General features: G+C 49.7%; 1 protein-coding gene across 3 annotated transcripts in view; it reads left to right on the top strand.

Annotated features, from left to right (window-relative positions):
- Positions 1 to 24,436, top strand: part of TASOR (transcription activation suppressor) — a 1,979,545-nt gene that overhangs the window by 1,550,351 nt on the left and 404,758 nt on the right. The gene's annotated exons all lie outside the window — the stretch shown is intronic.

Genomic DNA, 24,436 nt, shown 5'->3' with positions numbered 1-24,436 from the left:
TTCGGTGGCATTATTCTCCTCAACTCCCCGCAGGTTGTGAGCCGTGGCAGGCTTCAGTTTCTGTGCTTGTCACCACGGCGAAGCCTCCGGGTTGGAGGATCAGAGTCGGCATCTTCGGTTTTGCGCCCTTTAGTGCGCCACCTTTACCAGGGTGTGGCCCACCGGCTGTTTTCTGCGGCTTGTATCTCTGTTTAAGTTGAGCGATTTTCTTCTGGATTTCGCACATCTTATTTGTTGTGTCTCCGTTGGAGTTCATTTATGTGTTGTTTTACGAGGTTTAGGGCGTCCCAGCATGCCGTCAGGCGACAGAGCTCCCTCAGCCCACACCCATCTTGCTCAGGCCCTCGAGCGCTCTCCTTCCCCCCATGATACATGACCTTATGATCAACTGGACCCAAAGGAAGCTTACGTTTAGAGGCGAGCAATGTCCCAGCTCATGTCAAACACCAATGAGCAGTGTCCAACCCAAAACTACCAAGAATTCATCTATAGCTACTACACATATACCTGATAGTTGTCATGATGCCTACCCCCGGGCATCAGGACCAAGCCCATCAGCTCCGGGAGCAGGCATCCAGATACTTATTAAAACCCCAACAGCCCCGGCTGGGGGCTGTTTGGGTTCAGTCCTGGCGCCTTAGGCCAGGCTCATAGACGTTACTTACCTGATGCAGACCATGCTGCTAGTGAGTCCAAGCCAACGTGAGGCCTTTATTACAGGGACTATTTTTTACTCGGGCATGGTTCTAGGGAACTTCTTACCTAGAACTACTTTGGAGGCTATTTAAACCACGCCCGAACAACAGCACACGCTTTGCGTTATTCTGCATCCAGCAGCGTAACGCTCACTGTGCCTGCAGTCTGCATCCAGTCTTTTGCCACGCCCGCCTCAAATCTGGAGCTCCTAAAACAAAGAGGAAATAAAAGGACAAGGTTAGAAAACAAACTATTTTCGAATTCCTCACCTGATTCCGGATCCATCTCGCCTCCGGCCCGGGAAAGAACATCATTTCTGTACGCGTCGCATCTCCAGCTGCAGCGCCGCACCATACTCACCAGTCCTCGCAGCATCTTTCGATCCTCCATCATTTCTTCGCCGAACTCCGGCACCTGAGGGACAAGAGAAAACAACAAGGTGAGCCGAGAAAACCAACAAATATAACTCTTATCACCATAGACTTACCTGATTTACCACCGGAGGCATTATTCTATAACTCTCTACAGCTTCATGTGCCGCACCTGCAAAGAGAGAGAAAACAACACGTTAAACACGTGCAACATTTACCGGACAGCGTCGTGTAATGCAGACTTACCTGAGCGCCACCAGCTGCCACGAGGGCATCTTCTCATGATCTCAGCTGCAAGACAAGGAAGGAAGGGGGGACAAGAGTGAAACTTCGGACATGTTGAACTCTATGAACTTGATACTTACTGGACCTTGCCAGGAATCTCAGAGTCAATACTCTCCGGAACTCTCCCACACCTTCAAACCAGTGAAGTAACTGGCATCAATGCGCCCCTGCAATCCATGCAGGATGGAGAGCTCATCTTTCAAGAATATAAGGAGAATACTTCTACGGGTCACGCAGACAAGATTAGGAGGGCCAGTCCAGTCAGCCATCTCTGCACTACGCATCAGGTTGGTGGAGACCGCAGCCGTCCGGATCATACCGACACCCTTGTGGGAGCCAGCTGAGCGTAACAATATTCCCAAGAAGTACCAAGATTACCTTGATGTTTTCGACCCTGTGGAAGCCAACAAGCTTCCCCCACAGCAGCCCTATGATTGTCAAATTCAACTATGGTAGGATGTATGCCCTTACGGGTAAAGAGAATCTTTTTCTCAAACAGTGCATCAACGACAGTCTACTCAAAGGATTTATCCGCCCTTCTACTTCTCCAGCAGGCACACCCATATTTTATATTCCTACAAATGACGAAGCAGCTTTAAGACCATGAATTGACTTAATGATATCTGTCAAAGACTGCTGTCCATTGCCACCGATACATGTCCGACTAGATCTGACTCGTCAAAACGCCATCTACATCAAACTGGATCTGAAGGGGGCATACAACCTGTTTAGGATCGCTGCGGGAGATGAGTGGAAGACCCCTGTTTCACACCAAGTACGGCCACTACGAATACCTAGTGATGCCGTTCGGGCTTTGTAACGCCCCCGCGGCCTTCCAGTATTTTTTTAATGATGTCTTTCGAGATATACTCTGCAACTACGTAGTCATCTATTTGGATGACATCTTGATATTTTCCACCTCCAAGAAAGCACACATCCGACATGTAAGGGAAGCACTATCCTGACTGCAACAACAGAACCTCTTGCCAAGGCATCCATATGTCTGTTTCATCAGGAAAAGGTGGCCTATTTGGGTTATGTTCTCTCTCCAGGTAAAATAGAAATGGATCCTAAGAAGATTGATGCAATCCTGGATTGCCCTTTACCTACTAGAGTCAGGTTCATAGGATTTGCAAACTTTTACCACACGTTTATTCCACATTTTTCTAAAGTTCTTCTTCCATTAACAACCTTGTTACGAAAGGGGATTGGGGGCGTGGCTTGCAACCATGCAGTAAGGTCGCACAGTCTTGGAGATTCTGCCTGATCCGTTAAAATTGATTAGTCCTGCTGCCTTATAGCGATGAAAATAAGAGGGGAACACTGGGACATATGTTCTGGTGTGCTGTGAACGACCATGGAAGAGTGTGAGAGCTGAAGGGACCAGAGAACTGCTGAACTGAGGTGATATACCGGAGCAATGAAAATGACGGCTGGAGCCTAACCAGGGAGCCGAGACACTGACCCCGGAGGTTGAGCGCAAATGGCAGGGCGGGCCTGAATAAATCTGGGTGCTTGAGCATAGCTGTGAGCCGCTGCTGCAGGTGCGTCTGGTGGGGAAACGGCAGAGGCACTCCAGCCATGGGAGGGCGATCCTGTGTGGGTGCCTGCCCTGCTGAGGAGAGCGGAGGAGCGGCAGCCCACCAAGGGGAACAAACACACTTGGAGCACAGTGACAGTGGGAGCAGCCGTCCCTGACCTGAAGTGGCGTTGTGGTGGAGGTCCCGGTGTGGCGACAGCAACTGATGATACATTGGTGGGGAGGTCACGCTGGGACGGTGAGAAGGGACTTATGGCGCAGCGCAGTGGAGCAGCCGCGCAGTGAGCGCTCCTGGGGTGGCTAACCACAGTGAGGACAGTTGGAGCACAGCAGAGGACGGAAAGTGGGTGAGCGAAGAGAACAGTGCAGAGGATGCTGAGGGGCGGGCACGGCGGAACAACATACGGATAGTCGGCCTGCCTGAGGGGACGGATGGCAGGGACCCTACGTCTTATGTGGAAAACCTGCTGCTGCAGGAGGTCTGGGCCCTGTCGCAGGGTTCATGGTGGAACAGGCCCGCAGATCCTTGGCTAGAAGACCCCCACCCGGAGCACCTCTGAGACCCTTAATAGCGAAACTCCTAAACTGTAGAGACAGGGAAGCCATTTTAGCCTTTTCCAGACAAGGGGGAACCATCGAAAGGTGATCTGCCAGCATCACAGTGTACCCTGATTACACACTGAGGGTGCAGAAACAGAGGGCAGCGTTTGGACCCACGAAAGAGAGAGTGAGACAGTACATTATTTGATATGATTTGATAGGTTATTTATAACGCGCTTAATACCCATAGGTTTCTACGCGCTGAACCTGTGGTGCTCCGTGTTGTCTTTCTTCCAAGGCAAGCATGTTGCTCCTGAGCTATCCTCCCAAGACTAAATGCTCATCTATCCCTCGAAACTCAAGATACTGCACAATGGCACCTCCATTTTTTTGAGAGCACAGAGGGGGCACAGGCATGGATGGATGCAATAGGGTTGGCCCACCTCCGGAGACTAGGGGGGAAGCAGCCCTGTGAGTAACTGAACTGCAGCGGATATGCTGAGCCCTGCAATCACAAGTGACAGGGCGGCACATACTTACTCAACAGTGGGAGGGGAAGGCAACGCACCTTGCTGGTACTGCGGAGATGTGTCACGTTGACTCTGAGACTGCCATGTTGGCAGCTCATGGGTGGGTTCTGACCACCCCATCAGTACCCTCAGTTACAACCCTATGTTGCCGGACAAAGGCATCCCACTGCTGGATGCAAGACTGGCAAGGAGGAGGAGCACCGGTTCAGTGCGAGAAGCGGCTGAAACTGAACAGTTTGGTAGCTGTTGGGCATTTGTTGGGGATCTTTGGGGAAGGTGGGATGGGGGTGGAGGGGATATTATATGTTGGTTTGAATGGCATACTTTCAGGTTTGGTACACCGCCCTGTATTTCTGGGTACAATGATGTTGACAGGCACAGTGTGGTCTGCTGGTGCCCACAGTCGTCAAAAAAGGCAGGGATGGCGTCACCACAGTGGGGGCAAGTGGGACGCCCAAAAAGACACTGCACAATCGTGATGAGTGACATCAAGGTAATCTCCTGGAATGTGAGAGGGCTTAATAGCTATATCAAGCGGAACAGGATACACACATATTTGATTAGCAAAGGAATAGAAATAGCCCTGCCGCAGGAGAAGCACTTCACATCGGCCAGATAGGCCACAGTAGCCAAAAAATGAAGAGGTCTAGTGTATGGGTTACCATACTCTGCGTACAATAGAGGAACCCTTGTGTGGGTCTCTTTCAGGCCTGTGGAATGCAAGTGTGACAGTGAAGGCAGGCTGACCATTATGTATGGGTTCCTGGAGCAGAGGGAGGTTTGCACAATCAACTTGTAAGCTCCCAATCATGATGCTACCAGTTATTTTTCGGGCACTAGGCCGCCAGCTGTCCCCAACTAGAGGCGCTATGTGGTTGTTGGGAGGGGACTTTAATTGCACCTGGAATCCGGCAGGATGTGTTTAGGCAGGTACATGGGGATGAGAGGGGTTACTCTTATTACTCCATTCCACACAGAGTACACACACTTATAGATTATATGTTTACTGGTACTGAAACCCATGGGGAAATCGTAGCTGCTGAATACAGAGCGAGAGTTCTTTCATACCATGCTCCACTCACAGTGATGTGGTAGAGAATAGGGTGGGCACCCCCAATCCTGACGTGGCAACTCAGAGCAGAATAGAGCGAGTAGAGCGCTCGCTTTGACACCCGTGCAGAGCCTGTTAACGCAGGTTCGAATCCCGGCGGGGCCAAACTCAGCCTTTCATCCTTCCGAGGTCGATAAATGAGCACCACACACCGTGGGTAATAATAAGCAGCGCTCGGATACCTGAGGGTTTGTAGCGCTATATAAAAGCCTAATTATTATTATTATTATTATTATTATTATTATTATTATTATTATTATTATTATTATTATTATTATTAGAAGCATTGCTAGATAATCAGTTCCGGACCCACATGAGGGAAAGGATAGTGGAGTTTTTCAATCACAATGCGGGAAGTGTGAACAGTGCAGTGACCCTGTGGGAATCCTTCAAGGTGGTGATGAGGGGAGAGGCAATCGGGAAGGCAGGGGGAAGATGCAAAGATCTGCTGCACGACAACTCTAGCGCTGAGGCACAAATGTAGGCAATAGCAGGTGGAGAAGGAACAGCCGAGCGTGGGAAGGAAATGATTGAGCTTCGGAAGGCCTGCGTGGCAGCCTGGCAGCGCCTGGGCAAGCATGATTATAGGTAATACATAAAGAAACTCCATGACATTGGTGACAAACCTGGGAGACTGCTTGTCTGGCTGTGCCGGTCGAACAGGACAAGTGGCACGGTAAATTCCATCAAAGATGAGTGCAGTGAGGAGTGGAGAGACCAGAGCGAGAGCAACGCAGTTTTCTCCAGCATTGGATCTTTCATAGATTCAGATGCTTGAATATTCCCCGTCGTCAGACTGGGAATTCTCAGTGATATTACATTTTAATATACATACACTGCCAACTAGCAGTGCATGTACATTGCCCATTGTAGTCTATGAGCCATTCTATTGTGTAGTCCCTCCACCTCACTTTGGTCCTTTATGGCCCCAACCAATGAGGTGGCAGGGCTTAAGCTCCGCCCCCGGCAGCCATCTTCACATTTTTCACCGCAGTCTAACAGGCAGAGGGAATCCTCAAGCTATCTGAGCTTTTCAAAACTTTTCTACTTTTGTGTGGAATATATTTCAAATATATTCTGCTTTGTGCCCCTACTTAGGGGCTTTTGTCTAAGTGAAACCTTGAGACAGAAAACTGTTGTTTTCACTACAAAATAGTTGTGTGAAATTTCTCTTCAGAAATGGCTGCACCTCAGGCTGTCAAGAAGCCTTCCCTGTTCAGGGACTGCACGAGGTGCAAGAAAAAAATAGTTTACATGAAAGACCCACACGAAAATTGCATTTATTGTCTGTACCCACATGACATCCAGAAATGCGATATTTGTAAAACATTTTCTACCAAGACCCCACAGGACAGGCAAAGAAGGCTCCTTTTACACCTGGAAGCCAGGGATCAATCTTCGGGCGAAGAGTCTGTCAGGACAGCTCCTGTCCAATCCAGCATTCGATCTGAAAGGCAAACGTCAAAGAGAAGGTCCTCTTCAGTGGAAAGGAGTTCCTCTCCCATAGCTAAAAGCAAGAGGAAGATGGAGTTGATACCCTTTCTGCCTCCACTGGACTCATCAAGCCAGAAGAAGTTGCACTCCTCAGCAAAATCTACCTCCAGAGGTAAGGAGGAGTTTGCAATAAACCTGGGGGTGGGCAGTCTTTGACGGGCAAGCCGTCCACGAGCGAAGGGAAAGGTAAAGGCCCGTCATCGGCCATACCATCGACGAAGCCATCATCGACGACGATCTCGCATAGAACGTTGTCGACGGCAAGATCGTCATCAGATTTATCGTCCACGAAGCAATCGTCGATGACGAAAAACACACCATTCTTCCACGACACACTCGTCCACGGAGCACTCGTCAACGGCCAAACCACATTCGTCGATGAAGCATTCGTCGACGGGCAAACCACATTCGTCGACGGGATCCAAAGCACATCCGTCGACGGAAGCACCGTCCACAGGACGCTCGTTAGAGAAGATAGCATCGCCCACAACACCATCGGCTACACAGCAAGTTCCGGCAGCTACGGAGGAATTGGAGTCCGAGGTGCCTTCTGCGCACAATTCACCTGTCATTGAAGACCATCTCCTTGAGGGTACTGAAGCTGAACCACTGGTACAGCAAGTTTCACCTCTAGGCGACATGGCAGAAGTCCCTGATGTAATTCTCCAGGAAGAATTTTCAGATGCAGAAGTGGTGGAAGAGAGACCTGGCCCCTTCCCGAAACAACACAGTCCTCCTTGGCTGCCATCCACGGAAGAGGCCGAATATCCTCATGACCCGATACTTAGGTTATCTGTACAGAGGATTGTAGAGGAATTCTACAGACGTGAAGGGAGAAGGATATCGCGACTGATCTCATAGAACTGGAAAACCTTCGGAGAGACTCATCTCCAATTCCAGGCACGTCAGGAAGTTCACCTCACAGGGGTAGACCTCAAAAGCGGACAAGGTCACCGGAGCCTGCTCGAAGACCTAGGAGCAGCACTCACAGTGCTTCACCGACAAGAGTCCCATCACCACACTCCTCACATAGACCTCGATCTCCGGATGGAGATCCAACAATGGTGCCGTCCACCATTTCGGTTTCAGATTGGCAGGAGGATCCTTTTACAGAGTTCTCTGACCCAGAAGGAGGAGAAAGAACACAGGAGCCTGACGCAACCAGTGAGTGGGATGACTACGCAGTCAAAATGCACAGCAGGAGACATTCACCAGGCGAGGCCTCACCGCCGGATGATCTGGTTTCCTTCCACACCATAATAGGCAAAGCTGCGGAATTGTTTAAAATTCAGGTTGCATCAGAGGAAACAAAATCGGTGCTTTATGAGCACAGGGACACACGCAAGGGAACAGTGACCACCATCCCTCTCCTCAACACCATCTGGGAGTCTGGATCAAAGATCCTATCTATGCCATTATCTACTCCGGCTCTGGTGTCCAGACTAGAGAAGAAATATAAAGCTCCAGAGTCTGCACCGCTTTGTTTGAGAGGTCACACAAAACCGGACTCGGTTATCACAGTGTCAGCAAGAAAGAAACTCGGCAATTACACCTCACCCTTGTCGGCACCACCGGACAAAGACGGGCGTAAGCTGGAAGACATGGGCAGGAAGGTATCATCTTCTGCATCGCTCACCATCAGAGTGGGTAATGCGCTGGCCATGACCGCAAGGATCGATCGCGAGCTTTGGCTCTGCATGTCCAAATTGGCGAAGCTGCTACCACCAGAGCTCCAGGAAGAGGCTAGGTCAATAATCGCTGATGGTGAAGCAACATCGGATCATATGATCGACGCAGAAGTTGATGTGGCCGAATCAGGCTTCAGACAGATGGCGCACGGCACAGTACTCAGAAGGCAGGCCTGGATGAAGGCTGCTAATTTTAGGCATGACGTCCAAGCGCAGATATTAGACATGCCTTTTGATGCACAAGATCTCTTTGGAAAGAAGATAGACGACCATCTGAAGGGAATCAAAGCAGACAGACTGAGCCATCAGTTCTTTGAAGGGCAAAAATAAGGACCATCGATCTTTTCGTCCCTTTAGAGGCTCATCTTCCAAATTCTGAGGATACAGTTGCTCCTCGCATGTGCAGAAAGCACAAGGCGGCACTTATCAAGACAATAAATATCAGTCATCCAACAGATATGCCCATAGAGACAGGCGTGGCTCCGCCCAAGGGAAGTCACAAGGCAAGCAAAACTGACTATCAAACACTTTCCCCTCAACGCCACACCCCGGTGGGGGGAAGGGTAAGCCAGTTCTTCCAGCGCTGGCAGTCAATTACATCGGACAAATGGGTGTTGCAGGTGATCCGAAAGGGTCACACCTTAGAATTTCTAGACCAACCTCCTTCCCTGCCTCTAACTTCGCTCAGGGTGCATATGTTAAGGCAAGTCATGTCCGAGGTGCAAAAACTACTCCAGAAGACAGCGGTAGAACCAGTGCCGTACTCTCAGAGGGGAAAGGGTTTCTACTCCCGCTTTTTCCTCATCAGAAAGAAAAACAGTCAATGGTGGCCCATCTTGGACCTGAGGGCACTCAACACATTTATCAAATGCATAACATTCAAGATGGTGGCTTTACAAGGGGTGCTACCTTGGTTAAACGAGCATGACTTCTTGGCCACTTTAGACTTGGAGGACGCATACTTCCATGTGCCGATCCATCCAGCACACAGACAGTTCCTCAGGTTCACGGTGGGAGAGCTTCATTTTCAGTATCGAGTGCTCCCGTTCTGGCTAAAATCGGCACAAAATGCTTGGTGCCTGTAGCTGCACATCTCAGGAGGGCAGGAACGGAAGTCTTTCCTTGGACGATTGGCTGATAAAAGCAAGTTCCGCCGCAATGGCTCGCTCAGCAGAGTCAAGAACTATCAACCTAAAAGAGTTAGGTTTTTCCATAAATAACACAAAGTTCTGCCCCGTTCCCAGCAAAACAGCTCTCTTCCTGGGATCCAAGCTCGATACCAGCATACCCAGGGTGAGGTCATCGACAGAAAGGGTAGCAGCGATTCTGCGCTCAACGTTGAGCTTCCTGGAGAAAGAGACAACATCTGTACGCTCTTACAAATCCCTTCTGGGCATGATGTCATCGTGCATATTCCTCATACCAAACTGCAGGCTACGCATGAGACTGGTTCAGCACCCTGGACCACCAATGGTAACAAGCTCTCGGATGGTGGGAGGACATCGTCCAGATTCCATCGACGTTGCACAAAGCTCTTCGATGGTGGAATGTTCTGAGAAATCTTCTGCAGGGGATGCCATTCCAGGCACCTACATCGACCCTTCTGCTGAGGGCGGATGCTTCCTTATCAGGCTTGGGCGCTCATCTTGTGAACCTCCAAACCAAGGGCACTTGGTCGACACAAGAGTCCCAACTTCACATCAATGTGTTAGAGCTCAGAGCCATAAGGTTGGCGTTGAAAGCCTTCCTAACAGTGATAGCTGGCCAAGTGCTTACAGTCCAGACAGACAACACAACCTCCATGCACTACACAGACAAACAGGGAGGCACGAGGTCAGAAGTCCTATCACAGGAAGCCCAACAGCTATGGGCATGGGCCTTACACCATGGAGTGCAAATCAAGGCAGAGCATCTTCCGGGAGTGGACAATGTCCTAGCGGACAGACTAAGCAGGGAATACACGTCGTCCAACGAGTGGGAACTGGACGAAAAGGAAACCCAACAGATTTTTGCCTTATGGGGCCACCCGCATATCAACCGTTTTGCCACCAGGAACAACAAAAAGTGCAAGAGGTTTGCCTCGAGATACCCGGAGTACCAATCACTGGGAGACGCGTTCTCAGTGAATTGGACGGGGAAGTTCCTCTATGCCTTTCCTCCCATTCCCCTCATGTCAAGGGTACTTTGCAGGGTGAAAGAACAGGATTGTTCTATGATCCTAATCGCATCGGACTGGGTGCGGCAAGTCTGGTACTCGACGCAGAAGCATCTATCCTGTCGGCCCCCGATTCGCCTCAAGATGTATCAGTATCTGTTGACACAACAGAACCACAAGGTCCTCTACCACGACCCGAGGAGCCTATCTCTCAAGGCATGGTTCCTGAGCAACGCAAACTGATAAACCTGAAGCTACCATCAGAATGCTAGGATATCATCAGGACCGCAAGACCCCCTTTGACGCAAGTTACCTACACCAGGAAATGGACCAGTTTCTCCAAATGGTGCAAGAACTCTGCAATCAATCCTCTCACGGTCTCGGTAGATCAGGTTGTGCCCTACTTGTTGTACCTAGCTAATTTAGGGCTATCATTGCCCTCCATCAAGGTCCATCTGTCAGCCATAGCGGCGTACACGACAACCCCTGAATTGCAATCCTTGCTTTCTTTACCAGCGGTTAAAGTCTTCCTGAAAGGGCTGATGCGTACCTATCCTCCTACGCCTTCACCAGTTCCGAACTGGAGCCTCAACAACGTCTTGACTGCCCTCATGCAACCTCCCTTCGAACCCATACACAGATGCGAAGTGAAATTCTTGTCTTGGAAAACAGGTTTTCTGATAGCCATCACCTCAGCCAGAAGGATCAGTGAGTTACAAGCTTTGTCTTCTGAGCCTCGTCATCTTAAGGCCACATCCTAAGTTCCTTCCCAGGGTGCTTTCGGAGATTACACTTACTGAGCGCATTGTTTTACAAACCTTTTTCCAGAATCACGCTTCTGAAGCGGAAAGAACATTACATTCTCTAGGCGTTTCTAGAGTATTGAAGTTTTATTTACAGAGAACCAAGGAGTTCCGCTCCTCAAACCGACTGTTCATTGCCTTCTCTGGCCGTACCAAAGGTCAACATATCTCTAAACAAAGTCTGGCACGCTGGCTATCGTCTTGCATCACCTACTGCCATCAGATGAAAGGCGACCCTCTAATTAGACCGCCATCTGCACACTCCACCAGAGGAAGGGCGGCGTCAACAGCATTCCACGCAGGGGTAACCTTGAAGGACATATGCAGAGCTGCCTCGTGGAGCACTCTGCACACCTTCGCGAAACACTACTGCCTGGCTGAAGACACCAACAAAGAAACTGCAGTTGGGCAGGCAGTGCTCCGTCATCTCTTTGCATAAGGTAGGACCAGCCTCCTTTCCCACTTTTCCCGAGGTATGTAACCGTTGTGTTGCTGCATCGTAAAGGTTTGATCAGAAATGTTTTTTCTGAATTCATGCATATATGTAATGATGGTGGTATGTTTAACTGCTTGGTATTCTATTCAATCATCTGAATCTATGAAAGATCCAATGCTGGAGAAGTATTTCTCCAGCATTGGTATCTTTCATAGATTCACATGTGCCTGCCCGCCTCCCCTGGGAGGCTGCTCCTATGCTTGGCATCCATCATAATGTAACATCTGCGGTTCTGAAGATGGCTGATGGGGGCGGAGCTTAAGCCCTGCCGCCTCATTGGTTGGGGCCATAAAGGACCAAAGTGAGGTGGAGGGACTACACAATAGAATGGCTCAGACTACAATGGGCTATGTACATGCACTGCTAGTTGGCAGTGTATGTATATTCAAATTTCTTTTTTTTAATAATTAATATCACTGAGGATTCTCAGTCTGACGACAGGGAATATTCAAGCATGTGAATCTATGAAAGATACCAATGCTGGAGAAATACAGTTACAGGTAAGTAACTAAGATTTCAGCTTTTTTTTTTACCAGCGCCTATATGATGCCAGTGAGGGATGTGCTGGGGATGTAGAAGATGTGTGGGTGGAGATCGACTTGCCCTGCTTAGAAAAGGAGCAGGTGATACGATAGGTTATTTATAACACGCTTAATACCCAGAGGTTTCTAAGCGTGGACGCGGGGATCAAACCTGTGTTGTTCCATGTGGTCTTGCTTCCAAGGCGAGCACGTTGCTGCTGAGCTCTCCTCCTGAGATAGGGCGAGGGCTTGGATGCCCCATTCATGGAGGAAGAACTACGGGAGACCATACACTCGTTACCCGCTCATAAAACAATGGGCGCAGACAGGCTCCCAGCTGAGTTTCATAGGGAGTTTGTGGAGGACCTCTTACCGCACCTGTTAAAGATGCTTGAGGAGGCATATGAGGTGGGCTTACTACCACTGAGTCTCTGAGAATGTATTATTGTGCCGATACATAAGCTAGGCAAGCCGCTGCTTTATTCCGGCTTGTATAGGCCACTCTAAATGATCAACCAAGACTGCAAACTCCTTGCAGCAATGTTGGCAAGTAGACTGAAAGGAGTGATCAGCACATTGGTACACCCTGACCAGGCGGGTTATATCCCTGGGAGAAATACGTCCTGGAACCTGCGCAGGCTACACCATGTTATAGATGGGACTAGGGGAGCAGAGGAAGAATACGTTGTGGCCTCGCTGGATGCTATCAAGGCATTTGACTCGATTAAATGGACTGGCTGCATGAAGCGCTTCGGAGTGGGCCCGCGCTTCTCACAATGTGTGCGATTGCTGTGTGAGAAACCACTGGCCTGAGTGCACACTGGCAGACATATCTAGGAGGCATGCGAATTGCGGAAGGGTACCAGGCCGGGGTGCCCCTCTATCCCATGCTATTTCTTCTGGCGCTGGAACCCCTGGCGGGATGCGGACATACCGACTTCAGCGACCGATATACATGTGGTCTCGCTGTACGCAGATAATATGCTCTTCTACGTACAGAACACAGAAAACAACCTGCTATACATATTAGAGGTATTAGATAGATTTGCAAAATTGGCTGGAATAGTCGTTAGCAGAGAGAAGTCGAGGTTGTTCCTGCTTGCGGGACTGGCAGTGCTCGAAAGACAACTGCAGAATCTGGGGATACAATGGGCTACAGATACCTTTCGATATTTAGGGGTGGGCATCTACCACGATCCTAGGAAAGAGCACCAGGCAAACACAGTGTTTAGAGGAGTTGAGAACTCAATGAGGTTTTTGGCAGAAGATTCCGCTATCAATGATGGGCTGTGCTGCATTGCTCAAAATGGTGGTGCTGCCGCGTTTGCTGCACCACTTCTTGAACATACCCCATGAAATTCTGCGATCATTCTTTAAAAAAAAACTGGATTCAGTGGTGGGAGAATGTATCTGGGAGGCAGGAGGCACAGAATTTCGTTAGGGGTACTGAGAAGGCACTATAGTGATGGGGGTGTTGGGCCCATGTCTCCAGCCTCCTCACTCGCACTCGTACATGGAGACACGTCTGCTGCTCGTGAGGTCCCAGCGGCAACTGCCGTACGGGACGCATTTATTACAAGAGCATATGCGCGGCCCAGAACGAGGCTCGCGCATGCGTGCATTTACTTTGCAACGTAACATCCCTTCTTTTCTTTAAACAGAAACAACATGAAACCACATAACTTTAAACAGACTCAACGTGAGTCAATGATCTGGGCATACTACCGGCTCAGTCTCCTGAGTCCATGACATAGACCTTGAGGCGCACGGGTGGTTGACATCCATGTCTCGCCGGGTACCGGCTGCTACTCCCTGGGCTCGGCAGCGGTACAACATCGATGGGTGGTATGTCCGCCTGCCCATCGGCTTCGGGGGTCTCTGCATTTTCCTCTGTTCTGGGGGCGTCCTCCTGCCCTCCTTCCCGGTGGCGTACCTCTACTTTCTTGAAGGACTTGTTACGAGTTACTGTCCCTCTTTCACTGGCCGCCGTTACCATCGTCCCTTTCACATGGGTGACAGTCCAGGGTTGCGGCTCATACGTGAGCGACAATTTCCCCTCCGGTCAGCGGTTCCTGACTAGCACAGAGTCCCCTACAGCTACCTCCTTTTCCAGCAGACCTCTCCTCACGCTCTCCTTCTCGTTCCTAGCTGCTCTCTCCTGTCGAACCCTGTCGTCGTCTATCACACCTGGCTCGCGTCCTTCTATTTCCGGTGTAATCCCCCTGGGCAGCGTCCAAACATGGCCGGCTGGAGCGACCCCTGTCGACGACGGGGAGTCGTTCTATATTCAGGTAGGAACTCGAACATGTTCTTTTTCAGCTTGCCTCCCCCATTTGCAGAGATGTGGAATGCTTTATTCAATTTTCTCATGAATCTTTCCGCTTCCCCATTGGCCCGGGGCCAGAGTGGCGTCACCTTCCTGTGCTGTATCCCCCTCTCCTTCATGTACTGTGCAAACTGGTTCACCGTGAACGGTGGCCCATTGTCGGAACACAGAACCGTTGGGAATCCGTGAGTTGCGAACATCTTTTCAAGTGCCAAGATGATGTGGTCACTTGCCGTGGAGTCCACCAGCTCGACTTCCCGGTATCTTGACCACTGGTCGACAACGGCCAAGAAATACATTCCCCTCCCGGTCAAGCCAAAATCTGCGTGAACTGTGCCGCAGGGACTTTCACTCCTGTCCATTGAATTGATGGGCGGAGCCCTCTCCGCTGGGCTTGCTGCTTGACACGGCAGACACCTCCGCACATGTCCCTCCACCTGGCTTTCTAGGTCGGGAAACCACACCTTTGGTCTCAGCCGTGCTTTCGTCCTGGCGACACCTTGGTGACCGGTGTGCGCTAGCTCCAGGACTCAGGATACCAATGTGTGCGGGATGACAATCTGTCGTCCTCGCAGTAGTAGTCCATCATCCGAGATAGAAAGTTCATCTCGTACCTTCCACAGAGCCTGTAGATCTCTCTGTGCTCTGGCCTCTAGCCTTGTGTTATTCAGCACCTCCTTCCATTCTCCGCTCCGTATGGCCGACTGTATGATCTTGAAGACTTCGTCGTTGGTGGACTCTTTGGCTACGACCTTCCTTGACAGCGCCACTGGCATGGCTCCTTCGACAATATTGTGAACGAACTCCTGACATTCCACCAGCTCTCCCGGACCTTGTTCCCTTTCGCTGTTCGGGTGACAGGACAGGTAGTCAACGGGGTTGTTCGTACCGGGCTTGTACACCAACTTCACTCCATACTCGATGAGAGCAAGCATCCAAAGTTCGATGCGTGGCGGGGGTTTTGACGACACACCAGCCAAAATTGGTATCGGCGGTTTATGGTCCGTCACCACCACTACTGGTTTCCCCAGGATATAGAGGCGAAAATTCTGGCAGCCCCACAAGATCGCTAACGCCTCCCTTTCGATTTGTGAATATCGCCTTTCGGTGTCCGTCAGGGCCTTGCTTGCATAGGCGATTGGGTGCATATTCCCCCTGGCATCCGCTTGCATGAGTACAGCTCCCAACCCCACCGGGCTAGCGTCCACCACTATCTCTGGCTCGGCTGTGGGGTCGAAATAGGCCATGGTGTCCTGGTCTGAGTGCTTTCTTTATGTCCTGGAATGCCTCCTGTTCCCTTTTTTCCCATGTCCATGGTACGTCGTTCTTTGTCAGGGCTCGGAGTGGCTCAGATAGTGAAGCAAGGCCTTTTATGAACCGTCCACAATAATTTACCATTCCGAGGAAGCTGCGCATCTCGGTAGGAGATTGGGGCACAGTGGCCTCCCGGATGTCGCAGACTTTCTCTGGGTCAGGTGATACCCTGTTTGCATGAAAGATGAATCCAAAGAATCCAATGCGATCCCGAAAGAACTCGCATTTTCCACGATGTAGCGTGAGGCCTAGCTCTCCCAGCCTCTGCAGAATCATCTCTAGCCGCTTCATGTGTTCCACATGTGATGCTGCAAATACCAAAATGTCATCGCTCATGTTGAGCACTCCCTTTAGGCCCGCTAGCGCTCCTCTTATGATATTTTGAAACACTTTGGCAGCAGAGGACACACCAAAGCTGAGGCGTTTGAATTGATAAAGTCCTTCATGAGTAGTGAATGTTATGTATCGCGAGCCAGGGTGGAGTTCTAGCTTATACCTGGACCGCAGGTCAAGCTTTGAAAAGACCTTGGCCCCCTGCAGCTCGCTCACAATGTCGTCCAGCGTCGGCGTGATATGGCGTTCCCGTTTAATGGCAGCATTCGGGAGTGGCATGTCCACACAGATGCGGACAGCACCTGGTTGTTTCGGTTTTGGCGCTACGACAATGGGCGAGACCCAGGGAGTTGTCCATCTCGATGAGCGTCTGTAGTTCCTTCTCCACTTGTGATCTGAGGTGGAAGGGTATTCTTCGGTGTTTGAGCGCCGTGGGCCGTATTGTCTCATCAATCTGGAGGCATACTGGGGCTGCCTTTAGTTTGCCCACCCCTTGGAAGATGTTTGAAAACCTGTCCAGGAGTTGGCCAACATCCGCCTGGTATACTGCCAGTGCAAAATGCACAATATTAAGGGCCTCCGATGCAGCACAGCTCAGCAGCGAGTACGGACTGACGGTGACGTAGAAACGCGCCTTAATTGCATTTGTCCCATTTGTCACTGGTGCGACAAATGCACCCTGTATTGGCAACGGCGTGTCACCCCCAAAGTGTAAATTATGGCCTTTGATTTGTCCAACGGCGGTGGGCCCGGGATGGCCTTGTAGTGCTCTGTGGCCAGTGTTGGGGAGAATTCTCATTCTATGGCTAATTTCCCTAGAGTCCCCCAGCAGCTTTGCTGGATTTGAAGGGTTTGTTTCTTTTCTCCTGCTAAGGAGCTTTTCCCACTCTTAAGATTTTTTTCATGTGTGTTCTAGGCTATTTTTGTGTTTAATGTCTATGGGAATTTCTCAACCCCATAGGAACCATCTTTATTCACATGCGTTACACAGCACCCTCCGTGCAGTGACACAGGGGTGTCACAGGGACCCCCAAACATAGACTCCATACACTGGGACTGACTACTTTCTCCCAGGGCATGTAAAGTCCCAATTCACTTTACTAGTCAATTTTTATGAATGTAACCAGTACAAACCATATTACTGTGGAGGTACTGCAAGGAGTTAATAGTTTTTCCCTATGTTCATTTTCGAGGGGGTACCGTACAGTCCCTCTCTCTAAAGTTTCTGGCTGGTGGCAGTGGTTACTACTGTAAATATTCGACAGCGAATATTTCCCTATGGGATTTTCCCATTGTTCGAGGCTACCACTTTTTCTGACAGACTCTAACATACTGCCAGTTTATTTTTATATTAACTTTACTCCGGTAGGTTTTATTTGCCAGAACTTTATTATAAATTCTTTCTTGTGTCTTTCTCTAAACTCCTAACCCAGGTCGGGGATCCTTTGTTGGTCCTTTTGGCGGGCTTCTGCCAAGAAGCCCTCCTTTCGGCACCACTGAGTCTGGGGTGGGTCCATTGTGTGGGAGGGGGAGTAGTACCCCTGGACAGGGTTGCCTCAGCAACCCATGTCGCATTCTATCCTGATAGGCTGGAGGGTCTCCCACCAAGGATGACCACTCCACTGTGTGAGTGACAGCTAGGCTGTATAAATGGGACTCGTTTTGCATAAAAGCAGGGTCCTGAGGACTGGAAGAGCAAGACGTCGCCACTGGAACTAAGAAGCCAAAGACATATGCAATGACTGAACGACCGGTGAAGCCCTGCTGCGGTGTCTCCCCACTTTTCTCCACACGATGAGAGAAGAGCTTCATCTACAAGAGCCTGCTTCCCTTGAGCTGGTGGGGCCAACCAGTTTGCCAATCGCCTTCCTGGACCTGCCTTGGTCGAATCGCCAGTACCCTGTACTCGGAGGCCGGATAGCCAGGCACCAGTCCACCCGGACCGCGATTTAAAGGAGCGTACCTTTTATTCGTCCGGCAGCACCGCGGCTGGTTTCATCCATGGGTAGTGCAGTAACTCGAACCTTCCTCCACAACGAGAGCCTCTCTTCCTCTGCTGGATCCCCCGAACTACAGGAACTACCAGGAACAACCGCCACCGCAGGAGCCACTTCTTCATTTTAAAGGTACATTGTTCCGCCAGGCCGCCCTTTCTTCGCGGTAGAGCTAAAGGTGTTTTGAATCATTTACCTGCCTGTTGGGTTGGCCGCCCCTCTCTCGTAACATTGTCTTTCACCTTCTGCATCCACCTTCTTGAAATCGTTAACCAAAGACCTGACTGCAGCTACAAGAACATTTTGCTCCTGGGAAGGCCACTGACTCTGGCACAGGCCTTCTGACTCTGGCTACATTTGTTAGAACTGCCTTCTTTAGATCGATTCTGAACTAGAACTGTGTTGGTGCACCTACTTCTTATAACTACCCTTTTCGTCCCCTTTCTAAACCTTGTAAAATGCCATTTTGCTCAGTTTTCATTTAAGTATTTCCTATACTGATGCACTGTCTTGCTTAAACTGTTTCACAAACTTATGGGATGTGTTGCTAGGGTGTGTAAGAAGTTATTTCTGTATAACTTGTGCTTTCCCTCCCTTGTGAGAAATTGCTAGAGTATCCCTTGTGTGTGGTTTTCACTGTGCCGTTTTGCTCAGTTTTCACTCTGGTTCACTTGGTCTACAATTTAACTAGGGAGTGTATATTTTTCGTTGACTTGTTTTAACTTGCTTAATGACTGTGATACATGTGTTTTACTAGAAGTGTATAAAATAAATATATATATACTTTTTAATAAAAAGCTTTGGTCAGTGTTTCCTTGTGCCATAGTACTGTAGGCCTATTGTGTAACCCTGAATACTGCTCATCTCCCTTTTGAGATAAGTCTGACTGCTCAGCCACAGCTACCAACTAAATCTTTGTGGTACAGACTGATACCGAAGGGGATTTATTGCTCTCGCCTGTAGTCCTAATCTTCTGTAGTGCTCCCTAAGGGAACTGCACAGGATTCTGCCTAACAACCAGCACACACACAGAGGCCCCTGTGTCGATCAGTACTGGTGTGGGGGCACCCTGAATGTCAACAACACAGGTGGGTTGCCTCCTTCTCTTGGCTCCCGTGGCAAGGTTCGAAATAAAGATCTCTTCGTCGTCTTCCTCCTCCTCCGCAATGTTTCGCCTCTGAGCTTCCTGTTCCAGCTTAGCAACACTTCGCTGTCACCTGAAGCTACTTCCACTTGCTCGTGCGGGTCCTCTGTGCGTCGTCACCGGAGCAGCCGCTCGGCACATCCTCGCATAGTGCCCAGGTGTGCTGCACCTCCTACAAACACTGGTCTTTGCTGGACAGTCTTCCGAGTGTGGTAAATCGTACCCACAGTATTGGCACCCTGCTGGGGTGCCTTGTGTAGAGGATGTTTCTTGGCGCTTTTGGCTCCAGTGTGCTTTGGACGGGGTCGATTTCCCTATGACAAACGCTTCCTCTCCTTTGCACGGGTGTACTGCAGCGTCCATTTTTGCGACTCTGCTCTCTGCGAGCTCATACACCCTGCCGTTGTCCAGTATTCGAGTTAATGTCATGCCTGGCCTATATAACTTGGTTCTGAATAATTACCTCCTCATTGTCCCACCTGCAAATGCTTGACAGTTGGCGCAGATGTGCGCAAAACAGGTGCAGGTACTCATCATCGTGCTGTTTCTCCCCACACATTACAAACCTGTCGAAATCCACGTTTGACAGAGGGATGAAGTGGTTTTGGAGTGCAGTTTTGACAGCGGCATAGGTCACTACCTAAATGTTCAAAGACACATATATTCGCAAAACTTCCATATCTGTTGAGTATAACGTTGCAACCTTCGCGTCATCATCATCCTCCCCTGTCGCTCTGAAAAACATGTCCAATTTCTCTATCCATATGAGCCATTTGGGGCCCAATTTTGAGGGTGGGCCGGAGGTGTCAAACTCTTGCATGGGTGGTAGTGATCCATGCTGTCGCCGGGCCACTCTTGCTGGTGCAGGCACCTCGCCGTCGCCCATACTCGCAGGTCGCACAGTCACCTCCCTTCAAGATGGAGGCCGCAAACCTGATCTTCCCGAGTGTAGACGTACCTGGGCATGTAGAAGGTGACAATATGGTGGACCCCACCTTCAGTGCAGTCCAGTGGTTGTGTTCCTGGGCCTGGCCAGCCTCTCTTCCACCATGCAATGAAGAAGTGGTCCTCACGGACCACAAGCACGGCCCTCCGGGCAAAAATTAAGTGTAGTCCCCAGCACGTGGGCAGCGCGCGAGCAACATCACGTGCCGCAACTGTGCCACGAGCCGAAAATCAAAGATGGCTGCCGGATATCGTGTCGGGTCTGGACTGCGTCGGAGGAAAGACGTGTTTGATGCACTCGCGCGCATCAATTGGCTTTCTCGTGGCAGCCGTCCTCATTGCCAATGTTGGGGCTGGGCCTGTGCCTCGGGTCACCTCACTCGCACTCGTACATGGAGACATGGAGACACGTCTGCTGCTCGTGAGGTCCCAGTGGCAACTGCCATACGGGACGCATTTATTACAAGAGCGCATACGCGGCCCAGAACGAGGCTCGCGCATGCGTGCATTTACTTTGCAACGTAACGGGGGATTAGACTGCCACAATTTGAGGCGTACTATCTCGCCGTTCAGCTGCAGTTTATGTCCAGGCTGGCAGACAAAGTCTCCTAAAACACTGCTCTTTTGCACAATGAAGTTGCGCCCTACTTCTCGAAAGAGGTGTTTTGGGCAGAGGGAGCCGATAGGGTGGGGACGTCTGGGCGTGTGGCACTGGGGGGGAAATTGTGGCAAAGACTTTGGAGGGTGGTGGGTAGGACAGACCCGTACTCCCCCAATATTCCTTTAGTAGCCATCTGTGGGAGGAATCGGGAGGGTGCTCGAAGCATAAGATGTCATTGGGAGCCGAATGGGGTGATCACTTTGGGGGACCTGTGCGATTCTGGCAGGAAATAGACAGGGTCTTGAAGGGGAGTATAGAGATGCATGAGTGGCCACCAGAGGCATGCCTGCTGGGGCTGTTCCAGATGCGGCGCACAGGGGCACATATAATTAGAATGAAAGACCGTATCTGTATCTGGCCAAGCACAGGATAGCGCTAGCCTGGAAGTCTGCAGCGGGACCGTGCATGCAGACTTTGTGGGGAGACATCAGAAGATGGGCGAAGGCGGAAACAGTTGTCTGGCTCAGAGCGGTGTATAGGGGACAGAGGGAGGTGGCCGATGATATCAATGCATGGAATACGCTGGTCCAAACAATGTTTGCGCCCTCTGACGACATGCCACCTTGAAGCCAGCGCAGTAGGTTTTGGAGTCGGACACTAAAAAAGCAGGAGGAGGGCAGGGAAGGGTGGAGAGGAGGGTGGGGAGGGGTATGCACAGTTGTTTAATATTGTTTTAAAGTTGGGGCCTTGTGCCGAGTTTGGCTGATGACTAAAGAGACTATGCAGGACTGATGGATTTAAAGGAGGACAACAGAGGCACGCAATGAAGGCCTGTATTCATCCTGTGTGCCTAATGCGAACAAACAATTGACACTTAAGAAGCACAGAAAATGTGATATCTTTTGTTCCCCCTCCTTCAGGGGTAGTACTCGGCTGGGTTTTTTGTGTTTCTTTTTTCTTTGCTCTTTACAGTATATGATTTTGTATTTCTGTTTTGGTTTATTTCTTTCTGTTTGGAAATGCAAATAAAAAAGACTTCAAAAAAGTAATAAACCTTGTTACGAAAGGGACGCAAAATGCATTTGCACTCCTGAAGTTGAAATTCACCTCAGCTCCAGTTCTAAGAAATCCCCGACCCAGACCTACATCGTCGAAGTTGCATCTGAGTATGTGGTGGGAGCCATACTGTTTCAGGCCGACCCCCTCTCCCAGTTGAAGCACCCTATAACCTTCCATTCTCACAAACCTAACACAGTGGAATTCAATTAGAGTATTGCTAGCAATTAAAGAAGTTCATCACATAGAGGCATTATCTGGAAGGAGCAAGACATCCAGTGCTTGTCATAATGGACCACAAGAACCTGGAATTCCTGTGAACTGCCCGAACTGTGAATCAAAGACAAAAAATTGCTGCATTCACTTTTTTCCAGGTTTAATTTAAATGTCACACACCATGGGACCGAAACACCAAGGTTGATGCATTACCATGTAAAGACCCAACACCTGTGAAGGGCTCCCGTTCATCGCACCATCACATATAATGCCCACCCTTCAATCTGAACTAGAAGGATATGAGGAAAGGTTATGTCTTACCTATACCAAGAATCCATGAAGACGCTTCTTAGATGCGATCTCCTCTCATGAACGTCGGGGATTCCTGTTTCGGGGTGATTGGTTATGGCTTCCAACTAAAGAGAGCCAGTCTTGGTTTCTACGTTTGTCACAGTACTATAGGGGCAGTCCAATACGGCATATTTAAAACACAAAAGAAAGTAAAAATATATGCATGGTGGAAAGGCTGGGCTACGGACGTTCAAGACTAGATTCAGGGATGCACAGTACGGCAACTGACTATGGGTTTGTTGCAGCCCATACCAGTAGCTAAAGGTCCATGGACTCTGTGTTCCTGGGATTTCATCACCAACCTCCCTCTGGTACAAGAACAAACAACAATCCTGACAATCGTGGACTCCTTCACAAAGATGGCACACTTTATTGCTCTTCCTTGGATTCCCTCAGCAATACTCTGGCAAAGCTAATCATAGAGCACGTATTCAGACTCCATGGGCTTCCCAGGATTGTTATCACAGACCAAGGCTCTCTGTTTATATCTCGATTCTGGAAGGAAATAAGCAAACTATTAGGGATTGACCTGTTTTTCCTCGGTTTATCATCCACAAAGCGATGCTCGGACAAAGCGAGTCATTCAGGTAATTGGTCAATATCTACGCTGCTACACTACCATTTGTGATGACTGGGTCACACTATTTCCTATGGCGGAATTCGCTTATAATGACACATACCACTGTTCCTTGGTGGATTCGCCCTTGCACTTGTCTTACGGATACCACCCAACCTCATTCCCACTGATCTACTTCTCTCATACCCGCAGCACGAGAACATCTCAATTAACGATGTCAAGGATTTACGAAAGCATCCTCACAGTTGCTTCATGCACAAACACAGATGAAGTATTACGCTGATACAAAGAGACGAAAAGCTCCAGAATATGCAATCAATGACAGTCTGGCTGGCTACACAGAACATTCAGCTGCCCCCTTGTCATTGGCCATGAGATTGTAACGACCCTCTCATTACTTATCCACCCAGTTTTTCACGTATCCCTCCTCAAACCTGCCACTCATTCACTCCACTACGGGGATAGACATTTATCCCAACCACCCGTGGTAGGCCATCAGGACGAATATGAAGTTAAACAAATCCTGGATTCTTGTTTCTGGAGGAGAACCATTCAGTACCTCATAGATTGGGTGGTGTACAGACCAGAAAATCGAACATCGGTCTCTGCCAAGAATGTATTCTCCCTGAGACTGTTGAGATATGTTCTCCTGCTGAACCAGGGAAGCCATGAGGTAGGGACTTGGAAGGGGACATACTGTCAGGAATTACACTCCTGCCATTAGACCCAAACTGGTCTGATCTTGATTGCTGCCAGGTAGGCTTTGGCAACCTTCCTGGACTTGAAGATCTGGACCGCGCTAACCTCCAAGCCACTTATAAATGCCCGTTTGAACACCCCTTTTGTTCACTGAATTAGATTCAGTAAACATTCGGGATTTTCTATAAAATACATGAGCGTCATCACGCTCACTTCTTTCAATGCCTTTAATTGCGGATTTGTATCCCAAGTTGCAATCGAATAACCAAAGAACCTTGATTTTCAGTCCTTGCCAAGCTTTGGTGCCCTCATCCCCTGCACCGTTCCCATTCCCTGACGAGATTCTGAACTTCAGATTCCCATAGCAGTACCTGCCGTGCGTAACCATTCGAAAGACGGTTATCGGCAGGCGAGTTCTACGGCTCCATGAACACCACATACAAAATTATTTCCCTACAGGGGGAGGGACTGTTAAACGAACATATACTTACGTGTTCTATCTTTTCCTCCACATTACTGCAGCTCTTCTAACTGAAGAACTGCTTGCTCGAAGGATTTCTGCAGTCCAGGCTTCTGTCGCATCCTTGCAGGGAGGGGAAGAGGTTCTGACATACTATTCTGGTCGCAACCTCCTTTCTTTCTTTGCCTTG

This window comes from Ambystoma mexicanum, chromosome 2p (genome assembly GCF_040938575.1).
Source record: "Ambystoma mexicanum isolate Mex_15411 chromosome 2p, UKY_AmexF1_1, whole genome shotgun sequence".
NCBI classification, from domain to species: Eukaryota; Metazoa; Chordata; class Amphibia; order Caudata; family Ambystomatidae; genus Ambystoma; species Ambystoma mexicanum.
Note: the sequence above shows the minus strand (reverse complement) of the source record. Positions and strands in the feature narration are given on the sequence as shown.